Source organism: Pteronotus mesoamericanus, unplaced genomic scaffold (genome assembly GCF_021234165.1).
Source record: "Pteronotus mesoamericanus isolate MK-2021 breed Mesoamerican mustached bat unplaced genomic scaffold, CSHL_Meso_final scaffold_408, whole genome shotgun sequence".
Taxonomy (NCBI): Eukaryota; Metazoa; Chordata; class Mammalia; order Chiroptera; family Mormoopidae; genus Pteronotus; species Pteronotus mesoamericanus.
Genome location: NW_026555315.1, coordinates 4,329,988 through 4,357,830, shown reverse-complemented (window position 1 = coordinate 4,357,830; position 27,843 = coordinate 4,329,988). Strand labels below are relative to the sequence as shown.

Below are 27,843 nucleotides of genomic sequence, written 5' to 3'. Positions count from 1 at the left end.
GAGGGGGATGTGGTCGGAGAGTGAATTTGAGGGGAGACCCAAAGGATCTCCTGTGGTGACTCAGAGAAAGGCTGCAGTATGCAAATTACCGAGTTTAAGCTGGCATGCTAAGGATGAATCAGAAGCCACTGAAGAGTGACATTCAGGTTTGCATTTTTCAAACACTCCACTGCCAGAGCACACTTTCCCCTTCCCCCTGGCTGAGCTGAAACACCTGCCCCTCGGGCGCGGAGAGGGACAGAGCGGCTTAGGCCGGAGGAGACGCCTGGCACGGAGCAGCCCAGCGGCCCGGCCCCTGAGTGCCCCCGAGTGCAGCGCATCGCAGGCCGGGGCAGACCTCAGGGGGCGGGGCGGGGCAGAGCTGCCAGCTGGAGGGGCTGGCCCCGGGGCTGCCTCACAGCCGTGCTCTGCCGCACCACAACTGAGCTGTTTTGCACTGAATAAAGTTTCCTTCCTCACCACAGAAGGACGGCTGCAGCTGCCCAGGCGAAAGACATCAGTGCTTGGACTGGGGCGGCCGTGCCGCTGAGGGAAGGAGATAGCAGTCAAGATATTTTTGGGAGGTGGAATCGAAGGGACTGATGATTAGATGTGGCTCAGTGGTCTCCCCTCTTAACCACCAATTTTCCTGGGAAGCTTTAGAAAAATGGCTATATAGAGCTCCTGGGTAATTTTCTCTTTTAAAGCCACCATGAGTAGAAAGCGTAATTTTAAAAGGTAAATAGTACCCCTGTGCTGGTATTTTCCATCTACCTCTCTAGATCCAGTTGACACACTTCTCTCTCATATACCAGGTCTGTCCAGAAGGTATCCAGCCATGTAATAGGAAAAAGAGACATTTACTGAAGAAGATGCAAGAAACACTGTGTACATAGGACAATGACGCCTCAGTCCCCTTCAAAGTAAGCACCTTAGGACCTCACACAGTTCTCCCAGTCGCCAGCAGCTGTCCCGTCATGTCTTCCTGGATCTCACTGACCATCTCAAAGGTGATTTTAGTTTTGGGAAAAGCCAGGAGTTCCTATCCTCTGACAGGCTACACATTGTACTGGAGCTGTCATATGTGTAAGTGACAAACGGTAACTGCAGACACTGTGGACGGCCACCTGTAGGCAATCACTCTGGCGACTGCTCTCCTGAAGGAAAACAACTGCTTAACAGATAAGACCTGCTACCCTGCTCGCTGCCCCCTCCCCTCTGCTCAAGTGCAACCAGGAAAGCTGGAGAGTCTTTAGCCTAGACATCTTCAAGGACAGGATTTCATGGGGGCATGCCTGGAACAACCAGATCAAGTGGCCCATTCCAGTCATCTGTACTTATCACTCAGACACGTGACAGACCCCCCGCCTCCGCCCCCAGAGGATCGTATTGGCAAAGGCGAAATCATGTGAGTGCTGAGTGACGGCGGTGCAGTGGCCCTGGAGGCAGCGTACACGGATGCCTGGCTTCACAAACGGCAATCTGGCCATTTGTATTAGAGATTCGCGTCTCCATGCCTACTAACCAGTAATGCCATTCTCAGGACTGTCCTAATAATGAAGGACGTGACCAGGATATAGACTCAGGGAACAGACGCAGGGAGTGCCTGTTTTGAGTCAGGGACTGTGCTGGGTCCTTGGGATGCAGTAGAGAAGCGATCCCTTGCAGCAAGGAAGGGAAGGTAATTGCAGCTTTGGGTTTGGTAAGTTCTATGATGAAAAATTCAGGGTGCTTTGTAGGAGAGCACACCTTGGAGAGACCGAGTATCATCATGCAGAGGTAGGTGTCCAGGAAAGCTCACCTGCGCAGTCACATTTCAACCGGAGCCCTGGCTGTGAGCAGGACTTAGCTAGGCCTGGGGGTGAGGAAAGCAGACACGAATGAGTGAGGAGAGAGAGTCCAAGCGGAGGAAAGAACCTGAGTAGAGGCTTGCAGGTGGGAGGGGTTTAGAATCGAAATGCTGAATTTTAGGGGTTATGTGAAAAGTGAAGCCAGGAGGCCAGAGACAGAGGCCTGGGACAGACTGCAGGGCTCTGGCCGGTGTAACGAGATTCTGCGGGGAATTGTCAACTGAATCTGCTCGCTAAGGTCGCAATCTTGCTTTTGTGTAGCAGGCACATCTGAGGGGGACAGAAAGGGGGACAGCAGGGCTCCTAGAGGAAGCCAGGCAAGAAGAAAGAAATTCAGACTAGGGGAGGGGGAATCCGACTGTTCTGAAAGACTCTCAAACATTAAAACACCCACACACATTATTTTAAGAATCTAAATCCACCGCTCCCCCCACAAGGTCCCTCTCTGCAGAAACAGGGAACACAGTGCAGGGTGAGGTATCAAATTTCATGCCATCCATAGACTTCTCAAGGTGACATGATTAAAAAATTAAAGTTTAATTATTCTCCACCATATTTAAACAAAAGAGAAAGAAAATGTATGGAAGGGATAATCCTGCAGTTATGAAAAATGATCTCATTTTTTTTTTTGAGAATGCAGGGAATGTTTAATTGCTATAAAATTAAAAATAGCAACACAAAACTGACATTACTTTTCCACACAACCAATTCAAATATATGGTGTTCAGAAAAATCTTAGAATCTATTAAAAAAAAATTCCACTTTAACTGGTAGTATACCCTGACACCTGCTTATTCAGTTACTTACACTTTTCTCTACTTCCAAAAGTGACATTAGGAATCTTATAAGACCCCAAATATGGAAATTTTCATCAAGAAAAATCGACATTTAAGAGTTCAGAACATGACAACTTTTTCTAAGTACCTCCCTAATGGAACTGGAGACAAATACAGCTGTTGTTAAGAGACAGGCTAAAAGAATTACGCCTCCTCTTACTGCTGGAATGGGGGCCTCTCTAGCAATTAACTAGCTCTCATGGCCTCCTCCAGGCAGCTGCGCGGCGCAGACGGGCAGGTCCGCTGAGAGGCCTGGGGTGGGGGCAGTACAGAACACCCCCTGCTTCAGGCTGCACCATCTAAAGAAGACAAGCCTAGCCTTGTTTCCCCTATTGGTTTTATCTAAGCACCTACACATTGTTCCCTGGAAAACCAGCACTTTCATCCCACAGAAACATCACAACCTGCAGAGAACAGAGGGACAAAGAGGACTAAATAATAGGATGCATCAATGCAAACGACGGCTGTGTCCGACCCTCGAGTCCAGGCCACAAGAACGACGTCCTGGTTTCACATGGCGCTGAAAGTGGGAAACCTGTGCACCACCTCAAGATCCTGGGTCGCCCCGAACTAGCGGAGCAGCAACATCTGTGCTGCCTGGAATTGCAAGGGGGCGCTAGGCATATAGGGTTTACTCTCTTGCCCACAATAACAAGCAGTTTCCCAAATCACAAAAATGGTCAGACATTATTATGAATGCCTCAAGTATGATCGTTTGCGGCCACGGAATGATATCATTAGATCTTTACATGCCCCGTTCACGTGGTAAAAGGGTACTGATGTCATCAATAGCTATGCACAGTAGCCCTATAATGATCAAGCTATTTAATCTGAACTGAACAGAAACAAAATCCCATTTTCTATAGTTGAATATTCATCATCAAAATCATAGCTTATAGCTCTGGGCGAAAAAGTTAAGTTGGTTTTAAAACAAAAACAAAAACAGAGCTCCTTTACTGGATGGCTTTCTGCTTTTCCAAGGGTTCTAACAACCCTAAAAAGTTTGTTTTTTTCCTCTGGCTTTATTACATTGTTATTACATCTTTTCAAGGATGGTATCAAATGTCTGGGATATCAAATGTCTTCAATAGACCTATCATTCTGAGATTTTCCTCCATTACTTTCCTCAGTTACATGTACTGATTTGCAGGTTTCACGTCTTCCTCATTCTTGGTTTTTATGATACTTTCCCAAGAAAGGGTGCTTGGAAAGCAAGCATCCTGAGTCCTGGCGTGTCTGAACACGCCTTGACCCTATGCTTACTCCTGAATGCTAGCCTGACTGGGTACAGACAGCTTTCAACAGAGTTCTGAGTTAAACAACATCTTACCTCAGAATTTGAAAGACACAGTTTTCTGGTATTTGGAGTTGTTCATGAAGTTTATTGGCTGTCGCATTATCGTTTCTTTGTAGACTTGTTTCTTTTTTTCTACATGCTTTTAGAACCGTTTCTTCTTGTCATTTTGAAATTTAGCAATAATGCATCTAAGAGTGGATCTGGTTTTGTTCTTTATGCTGGGTGTCTGGTGGGCCCTTCACACCATCAGCTATGAGAAGCCGTCCTCTTTCTTTTAGAAACACGTTATTGCTTTCCTTTCATTTGTACCATTCTCTACCGAAGCATTAGCTATCAGTCAGGCATGAGAGCTCACGAGACCTCCAGTGTGCTCTCACTGTACTTCTGAGCCCGTCTGCTCGTTCTCCTTGATGACTGTCTCATAGCTCCCCTGTCTCCTTAAGCCTCAACCACTCAGCCACCAACCTTCCCAAGCAGATGACCTCACTTCCTAGTTCACTGAAAAAAAAAAACAAACAAAACACAAAAACACAAAAAACAAAAGAGAAGCAATCTGAAGAGATATTACAATAGAAAGCTCCTACCACATCTATGCACTACTTGTGCCTATGTCTTTATCCTGTGCCTTCTAATGCTTTTGTCCACACTCCTAACAAAATCAAATTCTGCTTCCATGCTAGATCCCCTCTCTTCTTGCCTGTTCAAGGTCATTAACCCAGTAATTCCCCTTTCTTCTGAATCAAATTTTCTCTCTCTCTACTGGATCTTTCCTATCAGTAAATAAAAGCGCTGTTATTTCCCCATCCTTGGGACTGGGGTGAAAACAGACTTCCTTTAATTCTGCTGCCTCATCTCTTTTCTCCCTTTATATCAAAACTCCTCAAAATAGTTGTAAATATTCCTTGTCTCCAATTTCTTTCCTCCTGTTCTCTCCCCCACCCCCGACACTGCATTATGAAATCTTTCAGTACAGAGCAAAGTTAAAAGAATTTTACACTGAAAACATTTACCCAACACCTAAATTATACCATTAACAGTATGTGCTTCCTCACATACTCGACACCCTTCCATCATCTATGCTCTCAGCATTTCAAAATTGCAGACATGAGTCCACTTTCTCCTAAATACTACTGCATACATGTTACCTATAATTAAATTTCAGTTTGCAGTGGGGGTTTTTCGCTGTGAAATTTACATAACCACTGCCACCCGCAGCAAATTTCCCCGTGCTCCCTCCTCCGTGCCCCCCGCCCCGTCTCTCTGAACCCACTCCAGACCTGCCTCTGCTCTCCCCACTCCACTGAAACCGCTCACAGACGTCGCTCAGGAGCTCTGTTGCTCACCCCGAAAGGTGATTCTCTGCCCTCACCCGACGGGGCCTATCAGCAGCACGTAACAGAGGTGACGGCCTCCTTTTGTCTTCAAACCATTTCTTGGCTTCTAGGACACACTTCCTAGGTTTGCTTTCTACCTAACAGGTCCCTCCTTTTGGTCTCCTTGGCTGGTTTCTTTTTATCTCACTGACTTTTAGAAGTTCAAGTGCTCCAAGGGCTCCCTCCCTGAACCTATTTTCTTCCGCGTCCACACTCGTTCCCTTAACTTCCTCTCTCCCACATCAGAGCCCTCCGCTCCACTCCTGCTGTTACCGCTCCCGCTGAAGCAGCCGTTCTCTCCCGCGTGGACTATGACTCAGGGACTTCCTCACGGCTTTCACTCTGTCCCCTTCAGAAAGTTCTCAGTTCTATAACCCAGAATAACATCATTAAAATGTAAACCAGACCTATCACAGCCAGAAGGAGTCAAAGCACACATAACAACCAAGTGTAATGTGGTGTCCTAGACGGAATCCTTAAACAGAAAAAGGACATTAAGGAAAATCTAAGAATACAGAAATGAAGCACAAACTTTAGTTAATAATAATGGGTCAATATCGGATCACTAATTATAAAAAATACACCACACTAACATAACTTGTTAATACAGGGAACGGCCCTGGCTGGTGTGGCTCAGTGGATTGAGCGCCGGCCTGTGAACCAAAGGGCTGCCGGTTCAATTCCCAGTCAAGGCACAAGCCTGGGTTGTGGGCCGGTCCCCAGCTGGGGGCGTGCGAGAGGCAACAGCGCACTGATGTTTCTCTCCCTCTCTTTCTCCTTCCCTAACCCTCTCCCCAAACATAAATAAAATCTTTTTCTTTTCTACATCACCTATATTGTAGGAGACACTTGGTAAAATACATTAGATTTTTAAAACGCTACCAATTTAGATAAAATGCAATTTGGTATCAATTCATCTTAACAGGCCCAATGGCCACATTTTTAGTTTAAATATTTACTTACTTACAAAAGCTATTTTTCTTCTACATTTATCTGTGTGTGTGGTGAATCTAATAATTAAATAAAAACATGGAGAAGATCAATTTGAGAGATCTCACCTTTGACTACCATGGCAAACACTACCAATCACCTGGCACTAGTCCACAGTGTTTTCTGATTGGTGTGAAGTGCGCAGTGCTGAACGCAATGATCTCCCATTATTTGGCCATCACCTAACTCTCCAGTCTTACCTTCCTGTCCCTCCCTGCCTGGAACTACAAGCTCCAACAATACTAAAGCTATTTATTTCAAGTAGCTTCCCAACTGCCAAGATGTCTTAAGGTTTTAAGACTTATATGCTCTTTCTCTTCTGCCTAAGATGGCAAACTCAAGACCTAAGGACCACTTCCTCTCTTCTACCACCGAACTTTGTATTATTTTCATCATCCTTATCTCAGTATATAGCAATTATTTGTCTCCTCTACTGGATTAAGCTCCTTGAGGGCAGGAGACCCATCTATTAATCTCCTGTCTTCAAGGGCATTCAGTAAGTGTTTGACAGTTCGATGTGTCTTGCAAGGAAAAATCTTTGCTGGAGAGGCAGTATGCTACAGAAATATTCTAGTTCATTCTCTCAAAAGACATGATAAACGGCCGAGGCTAGTGTGGCTCAATGGACTGAGTGCCAGCCTGTAAACCAAAAGGTCGCCAGTTCGATTCCCAGTCTAGGTTGCCTGGGTTGCAGGCCGGTTCCTGGTAGGGGATGTACAAGAGGCAACGACACATGGATGTTTCTCTCCCTCTCTCTCTCCCTCCCTTCCCCTCTCTAAAAATAAATAAAATGTTAAAAAAAAAAATGATAAATGATCTCTTAAATGTAAATAAGGAAATGTAATTAATTTTTTCATAATGAATTTTTATGCCTGGTTTTCTTTCCACTCAGAATACGCAAATGATTCAATAGCCTAAATCTCAAATATAGTTTCAAAAGATTGCAACCACTTGAGTGTGTATGCACATGCACACAGCTCCCTACTCCCACCTTAGAAAGACAATTCTGGCCCTGCTGGTGTGGCTCAGCGGACTGAGAGCCAGACTGCAAAACAAAGGGTCACCGGTTCGATTCCCAATCAGGGCACATGCCTGGGTCGTAGGCCATGTCTCCAGAGGGGCTGCGAGAGGCAACCACACATTGATGTTTCTCTCCCTCTTTCTTCCTCCTTTCTCCTCTGTCTAAAAATAAATAAAATCTTTTTAAAAAAAGAAAAAAAAGATATAATTCTGGACAACAGTTTTATATGTGTTTGGAAAAATTCCTAGTAACTGTAAACCCTTTACACATCAAAGGAGCAGAATGGATTTTAGGAGACTTTCCAATTCGTATTCCTATTTTAAAGCATAATAAATGAAGTCATGAATATGGGCAAGGTAATTATCCTATTTTAGAAGGTGTCCACAGAACTATCCTTGAGTCTATACAAATATAATCACTATTCATGCAATTTAGGTCAAACTCAGCATTAGTTCACACAGGACAGCAAAACACCGCCATTACCACGTGTGTCTGCACCATGGGAAATGATGTGGCACAAAAAGAAGGTGTAGTCGAGTGAAAAGAACACTGAAGTCCAGCGGCACCCACACCGCCCCGCCCCTGGCCTTGCTCCAGTCCCTTGGCTTGTCTGGGCCTTAGACGAATCCCTCATAAAGTAAGAGTGGAGGACAGAGCCATATAATTCCAGCCTCTTTTTTACTTTAAAGTCACAACTCTAAAAAGGTACACTGCACTGTGCACCTGTTGTATGACCATTATACGCACATTAAGGGCAACCCTTCCCAGAGAGGGTATTTTTATTTTATAGAAGAACAAACTAGGGCTCAAAGAGGTTGAGCACCTTGACCCCAAACACAGCTAATAAAATAGTGAAACTGCAATCTGATTCACATTCAGGTCTGTCCTGCTATTAAAACATTTTGCTAATCTGAATCCTCAAAAAGGGGGGAATTCCCCAAAGTTGCAGAATGGCAGAGATACAAGTAAGTATTTTTCTTTTAGGCAGCATAAGGACAGAAAAAGAGGCCAGGACAGTCTACTATGCCATGGGAAGGGAAAGAGAAGTCCTGAGAAAAATGGGCTCAGACACTGGACTGTTTCTAAATGTCAAATAAATTCTGTCATTTCTTTACCAACTGCTTAATGTATCAGAAAACACCATCATACTATTTCTTTCATATATCTATAGTCAAGTGCCGCTGGACGACGACACATTCTGAGAAATTCGTCATTCAGTGACTCTGCTGCGGGAACATCACAGAGCGCACCTACGCAGCCTACACGGTGCACCTGCTGCACACTAGGCTGTGTGGTACACTGCCGTCGTGTATGTGTGGTCTGCCCTTCACTGAGATGTCGTTATATAGTGTGAGACTGTACTTGCAAAATATAAAAAGTCCTGAATATATAAGGGAAAAACTCTAAACAGTTTGAGGAACCACCCTAAAAATCATGGGGGAGGTGCTGGTATTTTTTTCAGCTTATCTTCACATGTTTAAAGCAACCTCAAAGTTCCCTGATGCAGGAGAACTATATAAAGATGTATTTTTGAAGTATTACATATATTCTTGGTTAGTGTTAGCATCACATATTATCACTCTCAGACCAATTTTAGAAATCAGAAAAATAAAGAAGCTGCACTAACATCCTCAGACACTCACTACAGTGCTCAAACGAGGTAACCCCGTAATTTCCTAGCCTTTAAAAAAATCATCATTCCCAGCCCCCCATAAAATTTTGATACCATACATGTACATGTATATCTATGTATAACAAGAGTAAGATTTTGGGCCCTCATTGGTGTGGCTCACTGGGTTGGGTGTCATCCCACAGAGTGAAAGGTTGCCAGTTCAATTCCTGGTCAGGGCACATGCCTGGGTTGCAGGGGTCAGCCTTCCAGTTGGGGTGTTTATGAGAGGCAACCAATACATGTTTCTCTCTCACATTAATGTTTCTATCCTTCTCTTTGTCCCTCTCTTCCCCTCCCTCTAAAAACAAACAAATAAGATCTTTTTTCCCCACCTAAAGTAAGATTTTGGGATCCATCAGATATTTTTAAATGTGTTGATTATTACCAATAAGCAATAAATACAGATACAGAATAATTTTCATTTTGTCCCTGTCCTCAATGTTTTAAATTGCTGGGTGTAGGACAAGAAAAACAGAAACAAAAGTTCTAAGTGCTGTCAAATTTACTCCTCTGGCCCCATTAGGTGCACTGGTTTTATCCTGCCTTTACAAATTTTAAAACTATACACCCACCCAAGCACATATCATGCTTCTGCATTCAACATCCAGCGAGTCTGCCTCTTCTTCTCTTGTGTGGGTTCTAACTACAATGGCACGTGGGCCAGCCTTCCAAAGGGCAAAACAGCCCTCCACCTCCAGCCAAGGTCACCCAATTACTAATGTGACAAATACTGAGAGCATTAAGTGCTACAATGAAAATAAAGTACTACAATGAAAAGTTAAAGGCTTTCTTATTTGGGGAGTAGAGGAGGGAAGAATAGGAAGTCTAGAGGATAGACAGGAAGACAATTTTGAACTGAGTTCAGTAACTGCAGGAAATAGCAATGAAAATAAAGGTGCTCAGCAGAGTTTGCTCTGGTCACCACACTTCACAATCCATTCTTGTCACAAGGTATGTGTGTCTGTTTTGGGGAAAAGGGAGATTACTTTCCATCACAAAGATCTCCTGGTTTTTACCATTAAGAATCAAGAGGCTCTTTCTTGAAGGTTTTGGGCACTTAAATAACGTCTTTTTCTTGGGCAGGGGGAGGGGGTCAACATATGCCCCAATACCCACCCACTAGGTAACTGCCTGGCGTTCCACCTCCTGACCTCTAAAATCAGCTACGGCAGGTCGGCTACTATCATTTCCACTCGCAGCAGCACCTTCTGCTTCTAAGCTTTCTCTCTGGAATACATTTTCCACTTTTGAAAATTATATGGCTTGCGCAGAGGACAGTGATAGATATAAACTGTTTGATCATTATTTCAGGAATCCAGAGGTACGATGAAGGCAAACATGTTACTTTTGCAAAAGGCTTTACTAAGTTTTTCTTTTTTTAATGTTTAAATGTATTTTGTTGATGATACCATCACAGTTGTCCCAATTTTTCCCCCTTTGCTTGCCTCTGCCCAGCACCCCCATTCCTTCCAGCAACCTGCACCGCCCCCCCAAGATCATGTCCATGGGTTGTGCATGTAAGTTCTCTGGCTTCCCCAGTTCCTATAGTACCAATTTATGCCCCTCCCTTTTTTAGATTTTATTTATTTATTTTTAAAGAAAGGAGATGGGAAGGAGAGAGGGAGAGAAACATCATTGTGTGGTTGTCTCTCATGAGTCCCCCCATGGCCTGCAACCTAGGCATGTGCCCTGACCAGGAATCGAACTGGCGGCCCTTCGGTTCTCAGGCCAGCGATCAACCCACTGAGCTACACCAGCCAGGGCTTTTTGGTACCTTTCTAAACGTACAAGGCCACTTTAGAAAAAGCTCACTCACCTCTATACAAACTTCTTTTACTGCCTATACTCTACTCGGACATACGCAAATCTCTCTAGCCCAAATCAACCCATTGGACTGCCTGATAAATCTTTTTCTGGATGTCTACAAGCACCTCAATCTTAACCAAATGGAACTCGCAATGTTCTAAAAAACTTCTATCTCCCATACTACCTTTCCCAATTAACAGTACCCACAGCTGCCAAGCTGCCTTAGCCAGAGCTAGTCTCCTTCCCTACTCCTCCTCAAACCTAGTTCCCTCCATCATCCAGATCCTTGTTCACATTAATTAGAATGTTTCCACACAGTGCCACGTCCTAATGGAGTTCCCTTTCTTTACACTTGTTCCAAAAATTTCTTTCCAAAACTGCATCTCTGATGTTATTTCCATGCTCAACATCCCTGAATCCCTTCCTACCCTTAAAGAATGAAGCCCAATACTGACCCCAGCATAGGAACTCCCTAAAGATGCAGCTTCTGCCCGCCTCTCCGACCACCTCTGCCATCCCCCACAGGGACCGCATTCTGGCTCTATAGCAAAACCATGTGCAGTTCCCCCCACACCTTCCGTTTTGTTAATGTGTCTGCTCTCTCTGCCTGGAATGCCCTTCCCTCCGTCTCTGTTCACCCAGTCTTAGCTCACTCTTCAAAACCCGGCTGAGCGACCCATCACGTGTGACATCTATCACCACCACTGTTCTTTCTAGGTTTGTACCTTGTACCCAGCTCTACTGGTGAACTGAAACTAACTGGATCACCACCGGGTATATCCACCCATGTCCTTCGCAGAGTGCCTGGTTTAGTCATATACCTATATAAAGCAGACACTCAACACCTGTTTGAGGAATGAGTTAATCTCTCCCTTAATAAGTAACTGAAATACCACAGCTTACATTTATTGAGCATTTACCATGTGCAACAATCCAAAACATATGAGGCCACCTCATCTTTACAAGTCCCTGAGGTGGGTAAGTATTGTTCCATTTTACAGACGAGGAATCTATGGCCCATTCAAAGAGGCCAGGTAACTTGCCCAAGGAGGCACAGTTTGTAATGTAAATGAAACATGGAGGATTGGAGCTCAGGTCTAACCAATTTCAGAGTCGGTGCTTGTAGCCACTATATATACTCCTCGCCATACACCGACACTGTCCTTAACAGAGCGTTAAGACAGAGTGTCCTCCCACAGAGTGTGGCTCAACCTGTTTCTGGTTTTCGGGGCTTTTGTAGTTTTTGCCTGTTGGATATGATGCCGGCAGCAGGTGTCTCATACACGGCCTCTGCTCTGCTGAGGTGTGCTCCCTCTAGTCCCTCTTTGCAGAGTTCTTTTTTTTTTTTTTTTATCATAAATGGATGAATTTCATCAAATGCTTTTTTTTTAGCATCTATTGTGTGATTTTTGCCCTTCATTTTGTTTATGTGGTGTATTACAATTAGAGATTTGTGACTATTATACCAACTTTGTGTCCCTCCTAGAGAAAAACTTAGGCAATAAAATTTCAGATATCCCCCATAACAATATTTTTGCTGATATATATCTCCTAGGGCAAGGGAATTAACCCATTCATTATTTAATAACGTGTTACTCCGTTTCGATATATTTGAACGTTTCTGAGTTTCTTTTCCCCTTGAGGTTGGTTCTTTGTTTCAAGCCATTGTGATCTGAGAAGATGCTTGATATTTCAATTTTCACCAAATTGTTTTTGACCAAAACTTCAAAGAATCAGTTATCAAGCTAGGTTTCTATTTCGGTTTTATGCTTTCTGTAGCTGAGGGAATAGTTATATCAGATAAAGAATGATATGGAGCCCTGACAGGTGTGGCTCAGTGGACTGAGCGCCAGGCTGCAAACCTATGGGTCGCTGGTTTGATTCCCAATCAGGGCACACGCTTGGGTTGCAGGCAAGGTCTTAAGGAAGGGGCATGCGACAGGCAACTGCACATTGATGTTTCTCTCCCTCTCTTCTTCCCTTTCCCTCTCTCTAAAAATGAATAAAATCTTAAAAAAAAAAAATGACATGGACAATAAGTGCAGAATAATAGGATTACTCTTTCCCACCACACATGCAAGTATCTGGTACACAGCTTAATCTTTCCATCCCTAGACAGAAAAATCCAGCCAACCAGAAAAAGGGTTTTTTTTTAGTTCCATGTAGGGAAAACAAAAAAATATATCCACCAAGTACTTATTTACTCAAGTCAATCATCAAAGGGAATAACTCCTCTCATTTTTTGGGGAGACAGAGTGTGAAAACATAAAAGTTCTTTTTATTTGTCAGTTTTGAGCCCAATACCCAAATTTCTAATGGCAGACCATGAAAAATAAGAAAGCTCAAACTAATCTTGTAAACTTCCCCTCTGCTCCTGGCCACCTTTATTTTTAGGACATCCCCTGGCAGTTCTCGTATCAAATGATTGTTATACTGAGCATACGTGAGCTTCACAGGCTGGCAGGTGCCCCATTCCAATCCTAATGCAGCTCTGTCTGCTGCCCACCCAGACGCTTCCATTCAAACTGGGAAAATGTCCACGAGGGGGACAGAAGCTAATGGCTCATCTAACACCAGATCTCCTGTTAGCCATCTCAAAATAAAACCCCAAAACCTCTGTGATAGAATCATTTAAACCTTCCTGGACAGAACCTTTTATCAAACAAATCCTTAATCTTACTTTAATGAATTCTACTCTAAGTAATGGTACAAATAATTATGCTCTTCTTTTATTCAGAATGAACCAGTTCTGCATTTTTTTTTTCTAGAGATGTTTCCTGCATGCTTTGTCTCCTCAGTCATTGTCCAAAGGACTCTGAGAAGCTGTAGGAATATGCAGGTGCAGACTCAAGGCCCGGCTTTCTCTCCGTTGTGGAAAGGGACTGTACATCACTGGGCGGAGCTCTATGCTCCCTTACGCCACCTGGACAGAGCCTGGAGAGAGTGACCTCCTGGGGTATCCACGTGGTCCAGTTCTGCATTTTTAATAGAAGCAAAACACAGTGAAACTAGGAGGGGACAGCAGGGACAGGCTATTCTGGTAAGATGCTGCCTTTACAACTGTTGTATCATGACTGACTGGTTTCACAAGGAGCATCTGGTACCACCTATGACAAGGTGAAAGCTTTCAATCAAAGTACAATGGGACTGTGGGGGAGAGAAATGAAATAATGAGTAAAAGAAAAAGTATCATTAATAACAAGTAGGTACCCAGCAGTTGCTCAAAAGCACGAAAAAGATGAGTAAAACCACCGGAGGAACGGCTCTCACCCAGCCTGCTGCAGCCCAGACCAACAGTTCTCCCGAGTCTCCCTACTGTGCAAACTGCCGCGTCCACCTATGCATAGAGCTTTCAGTTACTTTACCCTTTTTCCCCTTATTTCGTACTCACACCTACTCGAGTCTTATTCTTCTTTTAAAACATCTCAAAATAGCCCTGACTGGTGTGGCTCAGTTGGTTGGGTGTCATCCCACAGAGCGAAGGGTCCCCAACTTGGTTCCTGGTCAGGGTACATGCCTGGGTTGCAAGCCTGGCCCCTGGTTGTGGTGTGTGTGAGAGATGGTTGAGTGATGTCTCTCTCTCTCTCTCTCTCTCTCTCCCTCCCTTCCTAGCTCTCTAAAAATAAATAAATAAAATCTTTTAAAAAATAAAAGAGTTAAAAATAATTTCTAAATATAATGATATCCACCGAGGCATTACTTAAAACAGTAGGGGGGCAGGGGTGGAAACATTCTGAACTGCTCATCAGTAGTGGAATGGCTAAATAAGCTATGGTACAGTCATATAATGAGATACTCCGCAGCCGTTACAAGTGTTATTTCCTAAGAGTTTAAATAGCATGGTAGAGTAGACAATGGGTGGTCTTCTCAACTTCTATTCTGCCTGTGTGTAGAGCCACAAGGCTTGGGTGGGACTGACCTCCAACCAAATCTCCCAAGACAAGTCCCTCTTCCCAAACCCCACAGTGACCAGCTTAGTCCTGGGTTATCCGACTCCCTCAGCCCAAATCGCAGGGCTTTTGGAGGTGGGAAGGAAATACCTGCCTCAGAACAGAACTAACATGTAGATCAGGGGGCAGAGCTCCAAAAAATTATGGAGACACTGACCTGGAGCCCTGATCAAACCATATCTGATTTCTGCTGAAGCACTCAAAATTAGGAAGCGTAAGCGCTTAAAGCTGAGGCTTAGGTCAACCCATGGAGTCAATGGCTAAAGCCAGGTCCCACAACAGATGCAAATTTTTTATTTGTAAAATATCTCATGGCTAGAATGTTAACACAGGTCACTGATGCAACAGTGTTCAAGCTCCAAGTTTATGACCAGTAGTACATCCCAAGGGCTGGCTTCTATGGGCCAATTAAAAAAGAAAAATTAGTGACCCGCTGACTGAAGCCCACTCCTCCGGACCCAGAGGAAATGACGTGTCAGCTGTGAGCAGCTTTTCAGAAGCCTGTTGAGGCTGTCCACAGTGCTTTCCTAGGAAGACTTCCCAGACTCTGACTAAGAGCGTTTGTACCACTTGTTCGTTCTGACTTCAGTATCTTGTTCGGTTTGGACCTGCTCCAGGTTGGCTACAACTATGTTTGGCACCACAAAGCATGCCGCCGATCCTAGCTGTGTTGCTAATAAGAGGTCAGCAAGCATCCCTGGAAATACAGGGACACAGGAAGAGTTCAAACAGTTGTTCTAAGCAAAGTGTTCTGGCAAAGCTTGAAAACCAAGAGAAATTCTTCCCTCCAACCCACCTCAGTTTTAGCAGCAACGTAAACTCGAAAACATCTGATAAGAAAAGACTCCTCTTCACAATCCAGGCCTCTGCGGCACTGGGCTCTGGCGCTCTCTCTGAAACTAAGAGTTGTGTAAACTATGGAAGTTAGAACAAATCATCAGGGTTACTGTAATCTATTCCTGTGCCCCCTCCTTTTAAAAAAGATTTATTTACTTTTAGAGAGGGAAAGGAGGGAGAGAGGGAGAGAAACATTAATGTGTGCTTGCCTCTCGTGCGCACCCCACTGGGGACCTGGCCCGCAACCCAGGCCTGCACCCTGACTGGGAATCGAACCAGCGACCCTTTGGTTCACAGGCCAGCACTCAATCCACTGAGCCATGCCAGCCAGGGCTTCCCCTTGTTTTTATAATACACTTAAAAGAATAAAGAGCAAATTTAGGAGAGAAAGCTATAGTATTTAGAACCTTCTTCCACAGAAATTTTCTTATATGTAAATCGACCACTCGCTGAAATAAAATGCCACCACAACTATGGATGGAATAAGTGTCCAAAACCATCTTACAGTGGAAATTGGGAATGTTTTTCAGACAGCCACTTAAAACTGGTCGAGTATTCTTTAGATCATATACACAATGAAGTATAATTATACTTTACAAAGACTCAAACTGCAACAGAAATCTAAGAGTTCCTACTTCTGGCCTATGTCACCTAAATAAATGCAAAAACAGCTTACACAACATAAGAACCAAGCCCGACCTCTGACAGGGCGGTGGTGGGTAACACAGACTGTGAACCTGAATGGTACTGAGTAGGACGAACATGGCTGGCATGGGTTTCAGGGCTTCCTCCGCTCTGCCGTGCAAATGCTGATACGTAGGAACCTACTGAGATCTGGAGAAACAGAAATGCATGGTGGCCAGTTACACAATGAAGGTACCGGGCTGCGGAGGGGCATGTGGAGGAGAGAACAGGCTTCTGGCGCTTGGGCTTGCGCCAAGTAATGAGGGACATACTGAGGCAAAAGTTATACAGAACTGAAGACCAGAAAACGTGACGGTGTTCAGGGAACTACACAACGAACTGAAAACTGACCGAATTTTGTTTAAATAGAGCCACGAAGGTTCACTGACCCATTATTTGGCATTGCTGGCAAAAATGTTCATCAACAAAACACTGCAGTGTTTTTCAGGTAAGGATAGTAAGTTGTGCAAAATTTTGGGGCAAGTTTTAACACAAAGAATCAAAATGACTTCATAATAAGAGTAAGCATTTGTCTAAGGTTATTTACGTAAAACAGAATTCTGAAAAGACAGTAATTATGGTTTTGCTGAATTCAAAGAAGTGCGGCCTCCGCTCTCTGGATGTGTCTCAGATGCTGCTGTCTGCACATTTCTATCGAGACCACATTACACACGCGATGACACAAGGGCCCAAATTAGAAGAGTCAGCGCTGGACTCAACATCTTACAGGCCGCCCCAGCGGAGCCCCTCCACGGGCGCTCTTCTGGTCCTTCAGTTTCCACCCGTGAAGACACATGACTAGCCGCGACGGCTCCCCTCACCGCCTCTGCAGAGGCTGAAGGTGGGAGAGGTGGAGCACCGTGACGAAAGGGCTGTGGGAAATCAAAGGCTCCCGAGGAAAAGGAGCTGCGCAGACAGGGGCGCCCCATGAGAGAGAAACCCCCACCCCACTTCTGCTCCTAGTCCACAGCAGCACCGCGCTCCCACTCCCACCCCAACGTCCCAAGGGCCTCGCCGCCACCAGGACCACTGCCCATGAGAGGGGGAGATACAATTCCTGATGTTCCCAGGTGAAACCCAAAACACTGAACATAAAAAAGTGTTATTTGGGGGTGACATTCTACAGCATGGCTGTCCAAAACCCTTTCTGCAGTGATGTGAATGTCCTCCCCTGCCCTCCCCACACAGTAGCCCCCACCCACACAGAGCTAATGAGACCTTAAGACATGGCCAATGCAAGAGAAGAACTGGATGCTTACTTTAATATAAATTTAAATAGTCATATATGAGCTAGTGGCCACAGTACTGAACAGTGCAGTAAATATCAGGCATATGGAAGACAGATAATTTGTGATCAAGCTTTTAAATGTCATTAACATGGTTTGCATGAGAAATAACATCTACAGATACACCAATTTATTAGCTTTTATAAATCAGTTTGTCATTAAGGAGGGACCGTCAAAGAATTAAAAAAAAAAAAAATGTATAACTAAACACTGTGGCATCCTAGACGAGATGTTTTGGAACCAAAACAATGACATTAGGACAAACTAAGGAAATCCGTATAAAGTATGGCCTGCAGTAATGATGTATCAATATTGGCTCATGAATTATAACAAACGTACTATACTAATATAAAATGTTAATAATGGGGAAATTCAATGTAAGATATATGAGAACTATGTTCTTTACATATTTTTGTAAATCTAAAAATGTTCCACAGTAAAGTTACTTTTTAAAAATCCATGTTAAAATTGTGCTCAGTAGAGATGCTGTAACAGCCCCTCTGAACGAGAGGGCCCCGCTGAGCGGACTCTGACTGGGAGCACGGGCAGCACTGTTATCTTGCTCTCGGCTCCCTGCAAACAGAGTGCTGAATTTGGGGGCTTACAGACTTATATCTGATAAACAGTATTAACTGAGTAAATGCTGTCAGGTCTATGAAGAGGAAATCTTGAGCTCCTTTATTTATTTCAGCAGTTTTATTTCAAAGGTTTCAGTAAAAGGTAGTTCATTTTCCACTTTCCAGACCACCGATGTTTAAAACTTTGGAAACTAACCTCTACATAGTATGTTTCAGATGTATACCACTCTGGATATACACATACCTGTTAAATATAATTCATAGTTTGGTGATGGAGAAAGTAAAGGGCTTAATTAATCCCTCCCTTTTTTTTTTTTTTAAGATTTTATTTATTTTTAGAGGGGATGGAAAGGAGGAAGAGAGGAAGAGAGATGTTAATGTGTGGTTCTCTCTCGTGCATCCCCCCCGCCAGCGACCTGGCCCACAACCCACCCATGTGCCCTGACAGGTAACAGAACCAGCGACCCTTTGGTTCACAGGCCAGTGCTCAATCCATTGAGCCACACCAGCTAGGGCTCCGTTTCTGAAGTTACTAAAACAGTGATGTTAAGTCATGCTATTTTCAATTCATGGAAAGTTGTAGTTTTAAAAAAGCCCCACTTAAACACACCATTCAATATTTGTATCTACAAATGTGTTGTAGAAACCCATTTCCATAAAATATTTCTTTAAAGGGGTCGGTGGTGTCAGGAACATGGAGCTTGAGTTGAAGGCATTTACGTAAAGTCTCTTTTATGAGATGTAAAAAAAAGGGCCCTAATTATTTTGAAGCTCATGCATGTGCCATACTATTATCGATATGGCTCATAGCTGCTTTATAACTGCCAAATACACTGAAAGGCAATTACCCTTCCAAGTTTAAGTGTTCTAGAACAACACCAACAACTCTTCAGAGTTGATAATAAGCTTTGCTAATGTTAGAAACAGAAGTCTCAGCAAGTCAGGCATATCTGGGTATGGCCAAAGCAGTCATAAGCATTTCTAAATTATCTCAGAAAACTCTTTAATACTCATGTCTGACTAAGTGTTTTTCAGTCAGAACATCCATACCTCTAGCATAGCTCCTAAAACTGTATTACTAAATAATATGTGTATCTTTAACCCTCTGCATTAAGCTTAGTACCTTTCACCTAGGAAATACTCAATAATTTGTTGCTATCATTCACCAAGACATTGGATTAGTCTTAAGAATTCATCAAAACTCTACTATCATGACATATTCAAGATAAAATTAATTAATCAACCAGACCTACCAGACATCTATAGAACACTCCACCCAACGACAGCAGAATAAACATTCTCAAGCACACAGTGGACACTCTCCAGGACAGACCATGTGCCAGAAAATAAAACAAGTCTCAATACATTTAAAAGAACTGAAATCATCGAAGGTATGTTCTATAAGCATAGTGGAACGAAAATAGAAATCAACAACGGAAGGAATTCTGGGAAATTCACGAAATTGTGGAAACTAAACATGCTCCTAATAACCAATGGGTCAAAGAAAAAAAAAATAACAAGGGAAATGAGAAAATAACTTTGAGATGAATGAAAACAAAAACTGCATATCCAACTTTATGGGATGCAGATAAAGCAGAGTTTAGAAGGAAATTGATAGCTATAAATATCTATTTAAAGGAAAGAGGTACTACAGTTGAATTTAAATTGAAGTTGCTATTTTTTTAATATGTAAAACCCAAACCCAAAAGCAGGTAATACAAAAATAATTTTTCATCAGGCTTGAGAATTTGTAGATAAGAAGCACACCCTTTTTCCAAGGCCTTAAGTACCTAACAGGAATAAGTGAAGTGAGGGAAAGAACACACAGATATCTTCCATTTCAATGTACAACACCAACAAACTAATAGCTAAGTTTGAAAATTACTTCTACAGTCTGAAGGGCAACAGCTGTTCAAGTGGGTGAAGTTATAGTAGGTGCTTAAAGAAGACAAGGAACAGGCTCTGAACACAGAGTATGAATTTCCAAGTTAATGAAGACATAAAAGTAATGGTTCTTGCTACACCAGTAACTGAAATTTAGGAAACTAACAATGTTAATCTCAAGGGAGGAGGAGCTATAGGGCTACTAATCTCCACTTACAGCACTATGTGAGGACATCCATCTGGACAGCTGATGTGGACAATGTTAGCACAACTTTTGGGAAACTCACACCAATTTCAGGTCCAAGTCAACTCTCACTCAGCTTTACCATGTGACTTGGACAAAGTCTTAGTCATCATGATCGCCTCTGCTAGGCTGGCACAGAAACCCCTCTTGAGCCGCTGCTTTCTAAAGAGGCTCAGTGTGCTCAGACAGAAACCCACCCTTCCCTCCAAAGCTGAAGTACCTGCTTGCTTTCATTATTAAAATTTTGAACACGGTTTCACTGTGTTTCTCTTCGTGCCCAGAAAGTATAGTAAAAGTACCTATGGCTATACTCGTTAAATGCTTTTTCTGAAAGGTTACAGAAAATTAACAGTGATTTTCTCTGGAAAGTTTCTCTCTTACCTTTTTTTTTAAAACAATAAATGACACATATATTTGTTCACTTAATTTCAAAAAAATTGTCTGGGTTACAGGAGGGAGTATGGCTTAACATCTATACATTTCTATTAAATAACTATAATAAATGTTTTCAAAGAGTAAAATGAAGACTTCTGATTTTTTAAATGTACAATAACTAAAACCCACTAATAACTTCAAGTCTTTATTCTGACTCTTAATTGTCTCTAACAGAAGTTGATAAATAATAAAATGTAAGATTAGACTAGAGCTAAATATAGACAAAAGACAAGGAAGGTCATGGACAATTAAATCTCTGAAAGACTGCTATTTGGCCGTATTAGTAATTTTAATCCAGTTTGGAAACGGACCTAAATCAAAAATAATAAGAAAGCACATAACATTCCTTTCATATCTAGTGCAGGGAAAACAGAAGCTAGATATAACTAGATAGCTGGGCAGCAAGACCAAGTTTAGGGCCAATCTGTTTGTTCATAAGGAAAAAGGTTGAGCGTGTGTCTGGTTTACTGTCATACATTATATGCTCTACTTAAAGCCTATGTAACAGCCCTAGATGATGTGGAGGATGGTGGTGCCTCATGCACCAAGAAGAGTCTCAATAGAAACAAATTTGCTCCATGAAGCTGTGCACCATTTTTATTTTTGATTTTCCTTTGTAAGAAAGCAAAATAGGCCCTAAAATGTTCGTTAACACATAAACTAGCATCTGGAAATCGACTGTAGTGTCTTTGGTTTTTTTTTAATCACTTTTCTGATTACAAAACTAACATATGAGGTCTGTCCTGAAAAAGTCCAGCCATCGTTAATGTAAGAGAATGGTTTGCACGGTGTTGATATAACCTGGCAGCCAAGGCGAGTGGACCAGAATGAGCATGTGTGAACGAAGATGGCTTCACTGTACTCATCAGTGGGGGTGGTAGGTGCTGCTGAGTAAGCATGTGTACTGTGTAGCCACTGCATTCAAAATGACTGAGCAAGCAAAGCAACAAATCTGCATCAGTTTTGTGTTAAACTTGAACATTCCTCTGTGGAAACTATTTGGATGGCTCAGAAGGCTTTCAAGGATGAGGCAATGAGCACAGCGCAAATAAGAGTATGGCACAAATGCTTCAAAGATGGTCTAGAATCTGTCGAAGTGCTCCATGTTCTAGAAGGCCTACAACAAGCGGAACACCTGAGAATGTTGAACCACGTACAAGCTGTGAACAATGAAGATTGGTGGTTAACAGTGTGAGAACTAGAAGCTGATCTGGGGATTCCAAAAACTACTGTGTCCGAGATTTTGATGTAGGATCTTGGCCTGAAACATGTGACAAAATTTGTTCTGTGGCCTTTGCTACCAGAGCAGAAGGAATATCGTGCTGCAATTGTTAATGACTTGGTTCAAACTGGTAACAATGAACCAGATTTCCTCCAGAAGGTCATAACCAGACATGAACCGTGGGTCTACAGCTATGATCCAGAAACAAAGGCCCATTCGTCGCAATGGAAGTTGCCTGGTTTTCCACACCCGAAGAAAGTGAGGCAAAGTCGCAGCAAGATCAAAACCATGTTAACTGTGTTTTTTGACTGGGAAGGTGTTGTCCATCACGAGTACGCCCCTCCAGGCCAAACAATTAATAAGTACTACCTCAACGTTCTCCATCAGTTAGGAGATGCAACAGAACGAAAACAGCTGATGCCACGGATGCGCAACTGGTGACCGGCAGCTTCATCACAACATGCCCACTCATGCATCATGTCTCATGCAATTTTTTGGCAAAACATCAAATCACCCAGGTGACTCAGACCCCTTACAGCCCAGATTTGGCGCCCTGCGACTTCTAGGTTTTCCCAAAACTAAAATCACCTTTGAAAGGGAAGAGATTTCAGACCATTGATGAGATTCAGGAAAATATGACAGGGCAGCTGACGGCGATTCCAACAAAGGATTTTGCAGTGTTTTGAACAGTGGAAGAGGTGCTGGGTGAGCTGCGTGAGGTTCCAAGGTGCCTACTTTGAAGGGGACTGAGGTATCATTGTCCTACGTACAATGTTTCTTGTATCTTATACCTTCTTCAATAAATGTCTCTATTTTTCATATTACGTGGCTAGACACTTTATGGACAGACCTCAGCATATGCTTGTAAAAACATCCATTACAGAAATGCATGCTGCCCTGGCTGGTACAGCTTGGTGGACTTAGTACCGGCCTGCAAGCCGAAGGGTCATTGGTTTAGTTCCCAGTCAGGGCACCTGCCTGGGTTGCAGGCCAGGTACCCAGTAGGGGGTGCGCAAGAGGCAATCGCACATTGCTGTTCCCCTCTTTCTCCCTCCCTTCCCCTTGTCAAAAAATAAATAAAATCTTAAAAACAAAAAATAAAAAACAAATGCATGCTGTAGAAACTTAAAGTTCACCATAATCCCAACATCTAGAGAAAACTGTTGTCAACATGAGAGCTTTCTTATTTTCTTTATCTTGCAGTACGTGTCAAGTAAGGATATTTCAATAAGTTACTCTACCTTTTTCTCAAAAGCTCTTACCAGACCTCCTGGTTCTAAAGCTAAACATATGAAGCCATCAACTAAACAAAGCCTAGTTTGTCTGTCTTCCCACTGTTTCCCAAACATGAGTTAGGATGGATGATCTCCTTCTAGACGGGATTCATTTAGCCAAAGAGGTAAAACTGAATTTAAACTACATCTATGAATACACACCAAATTCCTCAGCTACCAAAATTACTTATTAACTTAACCTGCTACAGCTATATAAACAAATTAATCACCCGAAGGAAGAACGCAAAGTAAGAAGTGCCTCAGTAAAACGATGTGCTATTGTCCAGTATCTTAGGTGCTGGGTAAAGAGGTTTCATCATTTCATGAATTAGGTTCCACAGCCCCATAAAACACGCTCAAAACTGTGAAATCATGTTCCAAGTTAAAGGAGATGAGAGAATGAAGCAAACATCAGCTGTGCTATTACTGTGCATTCTGGCTGCGGTTTATGAGCCACCACCTTTAACCTGATCTCAAGCAGGTAACCTGTTTAGTCGTTTTGGACAGTAGAGCAACATATGCATCAAAAGCCTCCTGCGAGATTACAAACTCAATCATTAATAGAAACAAGCTCAATTTCCTGCAACAGGGAACTAGTTAAATCAATTATAAATAATTAACTTTAAGAATATTTTAAAATATTAATCCATTAAAAATAATGAGTGCCCTGAATGGCGGGGCTTAGTGGGTTGGGGGTCATCCCGCAAACTCCAGGTCAGGGCACATGCCTGGGTTGCAGGCCAGGTCCCAGGCTGGGGCACGCAAGAAGGAACAAAATGACGTGCGAAAGAAACATCAATGTTTCTCTCCCTCCCTTCCCCCTCTCTCTGAAAATAAATAAAATATTTTAAAAATAATTAGGGAGGAAAAAATGAGAGAGGAAATGGACAGATTCAGAACATGAGCGGACTGTAACTGCTGTTGTCGGCTGGGAAGACGGAGGCTAAGGCTGTGACCCCACGAATGCAGACGCCTTCTAGAAGCTGGAAACTGGAAGAAATGAATTACCCCCAGAGCCTCCAGAGCAGAACACAGCCCTGCCGACACCTTAATTTTAGCTCAATGAGACCTGTGTCTGATTTCTAATCTCCAGAACAATGGAAAGAATCCTGAATGCCAGAATTATGAAGACAGACCCAAACCAGACTTTCAGAAAACTGTGTACCACAGGAAGATCTGATAAGCTTCCAAAGGGGGCATACCATAAACAGAAATCAGAGATGAAAATGGCACTGCATTTCTAAAGAGCACTACTTAAATCTCAAAGGTAATGGAGTAATGCCTTTAAAATTATGAAGCAAAATGACTTCTACACTTGAATTCTATAATTAGAAAACTCAATTTATGTTCAGGATAGAATAAGACATTCACAGACAAAAAAACTAATAAAATGAATATGGAAAACAGTAACATATGTTGTATTTTAAGTCTGCTACATTTACAGTATTGTAAAATGTATATATAATGATAAAGCCTAGACAAGATCTGAAAGAGCAAAAATACTGCAGCAAAAACTTTATTTGGATTCCGAGTTTCCTACTTTTTTCTATTAATGTATGTTCATTTTAAATGTTAAAGTAAAATGGAAATACTGCTAATAAAATGCTGTAACTACTTTTTCCCAGCAATCCATTTCAAACCATACGTATTTATCTATGATCATAAGGATGCGTGAAATGACACAAAGAAGACATGCAATGAGTGACCACATTCTAACTGAAAATATATACTCTTCTCGTTCTCTGTGAAGGCTACAGTTTGAAGGTCCAAAATGCATTTCTTCTTACTTTATACTAAATTGATTTGGTTTTTATATTTTTCAAAAGCAAAATACTGCAAAAAGCTTTTATCATTTTGCTGAGCCTAGATCTTAAAAAAACTCCACTGTTAAACTGAAGAATAAAAAATTAGTTAGCTCTGGCTGGCTGGTGTAGCTCAGTGGATTGAGCGCCAGTCTGCAAACCAAAAGGTTGCCTGTTCAATTCAGGGCAAGAAAACACATTAAAGCATTATTTACAGCATCTTTAAGATTTAAAATGTTGTCTGGGCGAAAACATGCTTATTCTTGGTATCGAGAGCAGAGAGAACGTTCTCCCACAGGTCCTCAACTAAGGACACTTATCTAAAAGGCTCAATATCCTTACAGTAAATACGAGTTTTTTCGCAAGGCTGTTCCTTCTAACATCTCTTCATTTAGCCAACAGCATAATCCCAAAGTTCCATTTAGCAAAATAAATCTATAAAAGAGAGGCCTCCCAAGAGAACACTGGGTAGGTACCGATCTCTTTGTTTTCAGGTTTAATTCTGAGAGAGACCAAAGACTTAAGAATGGTGAAACTACTTGCCTTTCACACACAATCTTCACATCAATACTGTGCTTTCAGCAGAGCTTTTGGACAAAGTTTGAACAGGTCTGAATTTGGGGTCGTATCAGGACAAGCACCTGGCCAGTGTTATGGGCACAGTCATGTGACTTAACAGTTACCTGAGCCAGGGGCTGGACTGACATCCTCTTATCAAAGTTGTGCACTTGAATAACATTAATAGAAAGCTAACGGCAGCTGGCATTACTGTCTGTTTTATGCTAGTCACAGCTTTAAGCACACAAGTATATATTAGTTCTTTCAACCCTAACTGTGACTCTAGGAAGGGAGGTCTTATTTCCCCATTTCACATATGGGAGACCCAAAGCAAAGCCAACTGCCCAAGATCACAATGCCAGGGCGGCCACCGGCAGAGCTGGGATTCCAAGGAGGTGGGTATAGCCTAGAGCCTGTGTTCTCCACAGCACTGCAGATGCCTTATTCCACATCCAGAGGAGGAGAAACTGAGGAAGTATCTGCCAACAGGACCAAGATTTTCCTAAAAAGGTGATTTTGAGTCACTCAGAGACCCAACCCACAACCCAGGCATGTCCCTTAACTGGGAATCAAACAGGGGACCCCTCTCTTTGCAGGGTAACGCCCAGCCAATTGAGCCACACCAGCCAGGGCTTAAGTCACTTTTTAAAACGTCTCTAAGTTTAATGACTCTGAGCATATAGCCACAGAGACCTTTAGCCTAAGATTTAAAACCAGGTTAAACCTCTGTCATTGAAAAAACCAACCAACCAAATCCTGACCAGAGCACTTTAATTTCCTGGAATATCCGTCAAGGTAAAGTAGATGCGAAATGTTAACCATTTATTATTTGAATATAACTACTGTTTGAATAAAACTGATAAAGTAATACAAAAGAACACCAAAAAAAAAAAAAAAAGTAAAAATCACCTGGAATCCAGCCTCCTGAAGATAACTTATCTTCTAGGGGACCATTCAGAAAGAAGTCTACATATTTAGTAAGCATACAAAAAGAGCCGGCAATTTTCTCCAAATGGGCTCTCTCTTTAGTTTAACCTCAACTGGGTATGAAAAGGCCCTAGGAGGTAACTGTTAAGAATATGGAATCTGGACTCACAGTGGCGTAGATCTGAGTGCAAACACGCGAACCTGGGCAAGTTGTGTAACCTAAACCTCAGGTTCCTGATCTGTAAAATGAGGATGGCAACAGCTGCCGTGATAGGATTATTGTGAGGGTTAAAAGAGAATGCAAGTAAAATATTTAGCTTAATGCAAAGACATGCTCAGTACTCAATACATTAGCTACATAGATACTTTTTAAAGAGGGTCCATTTAACACTTCTCTGTGTAAGTGATTTTATTCTGTATTGATATAGATTTATTGAATACATCAACATTAACACCTTCACAGTATTCCATTTTAAAGTACCATTCATTATCTGTTTTTATTTTTTTTAAAAGATTTTATTTATTGTTAGAGAGAGGGGAAGGGAGGGAGAAAGAGAGGGATAGAAACATCAGTGTGTGGCAGCCTCTTGAGGGCCCCCTACCCAGGGACCTGACCTGCAACCCACGCATGTGCCCTGACCAGGAATTGAACCGGTGACCCTTTGGTTTGCAATCCAGCACTCAATCCACTGAGCCACACTAGCTAGGGACATTAGCTGTTTATATAGCCATCTACCAACTGGTTATTCAGGGTTCCCCCTCTCCCACAATGGATATTCTATTGATTAGAAGATGCCCTTTTTACACATTTCAACATCTCTGAAATGCATCTTATAAATGATCGTCTTTTCTAATTTAATTGAAAATTTTTCTTTTCTAGGCGGCACACAGATCCATTGAAATAAACATCCTTAGTTATGTCTACATTTTTTCAAAACTCGAGGATTTCTTTTTAGAATTCTTACAAGTGGAATTGTCGGGTTATTTTATGTTCTGGTACTCATTACCAAGCCACTGTTCAGAAATATTTTATTGGGACAAATCTACACTGGCAGGAGGTAACAATACCCATTTCTCCACAACCTGTCCAACTAAGGGTGGGGTCAATCTTTATCATCTTTGCTAATCTGACAGGATAAATGACCTGAGGGGGGGGGGTTATTTGTTTTGTTTTTTCATTTCTTTCATCGCTGAAGTCAACTTACGTTAGACAGGATGTCCAATAAGTCTCTCAGTAAAAAGCTGTTGCCCAAGCCTGGCAGGTGGGCAAAGCAGGGCTAAGGACACCTTACATTTCCAGTTTACTTATACTGATGGTTAAGAGGGGCATTTCTCCAG

At 42.5% G+C, this 27,843-nt stretch overlaps 1 protein-coding gene and 1 non-coding gene across 2 annotated transcripts in view; both read right to left on the bottom strand.

Annotated features, from left to right (window-relative positions):
- GRB2 (growth factor receptor bound protein 2) overlaps positions 1 to 27,843 on the bottom strand; it is a 60,121-nt gene that overhangs the window by 19,297 nt on the left and 12,981 nt on the right. The gene's annotated exons all lie outside the window — the stretch shown is intronic.
- LOC129086712 (small nucleolar RNA SNORA73 family) lies at positions 13,593 to 13,792 on the bottom strand. Its single transcript, XR_008530834.1, has one exon. It is a non-coding gene; the product is annotated as a small nucleolar RNA SNORA73 family (small nucleolar RNA).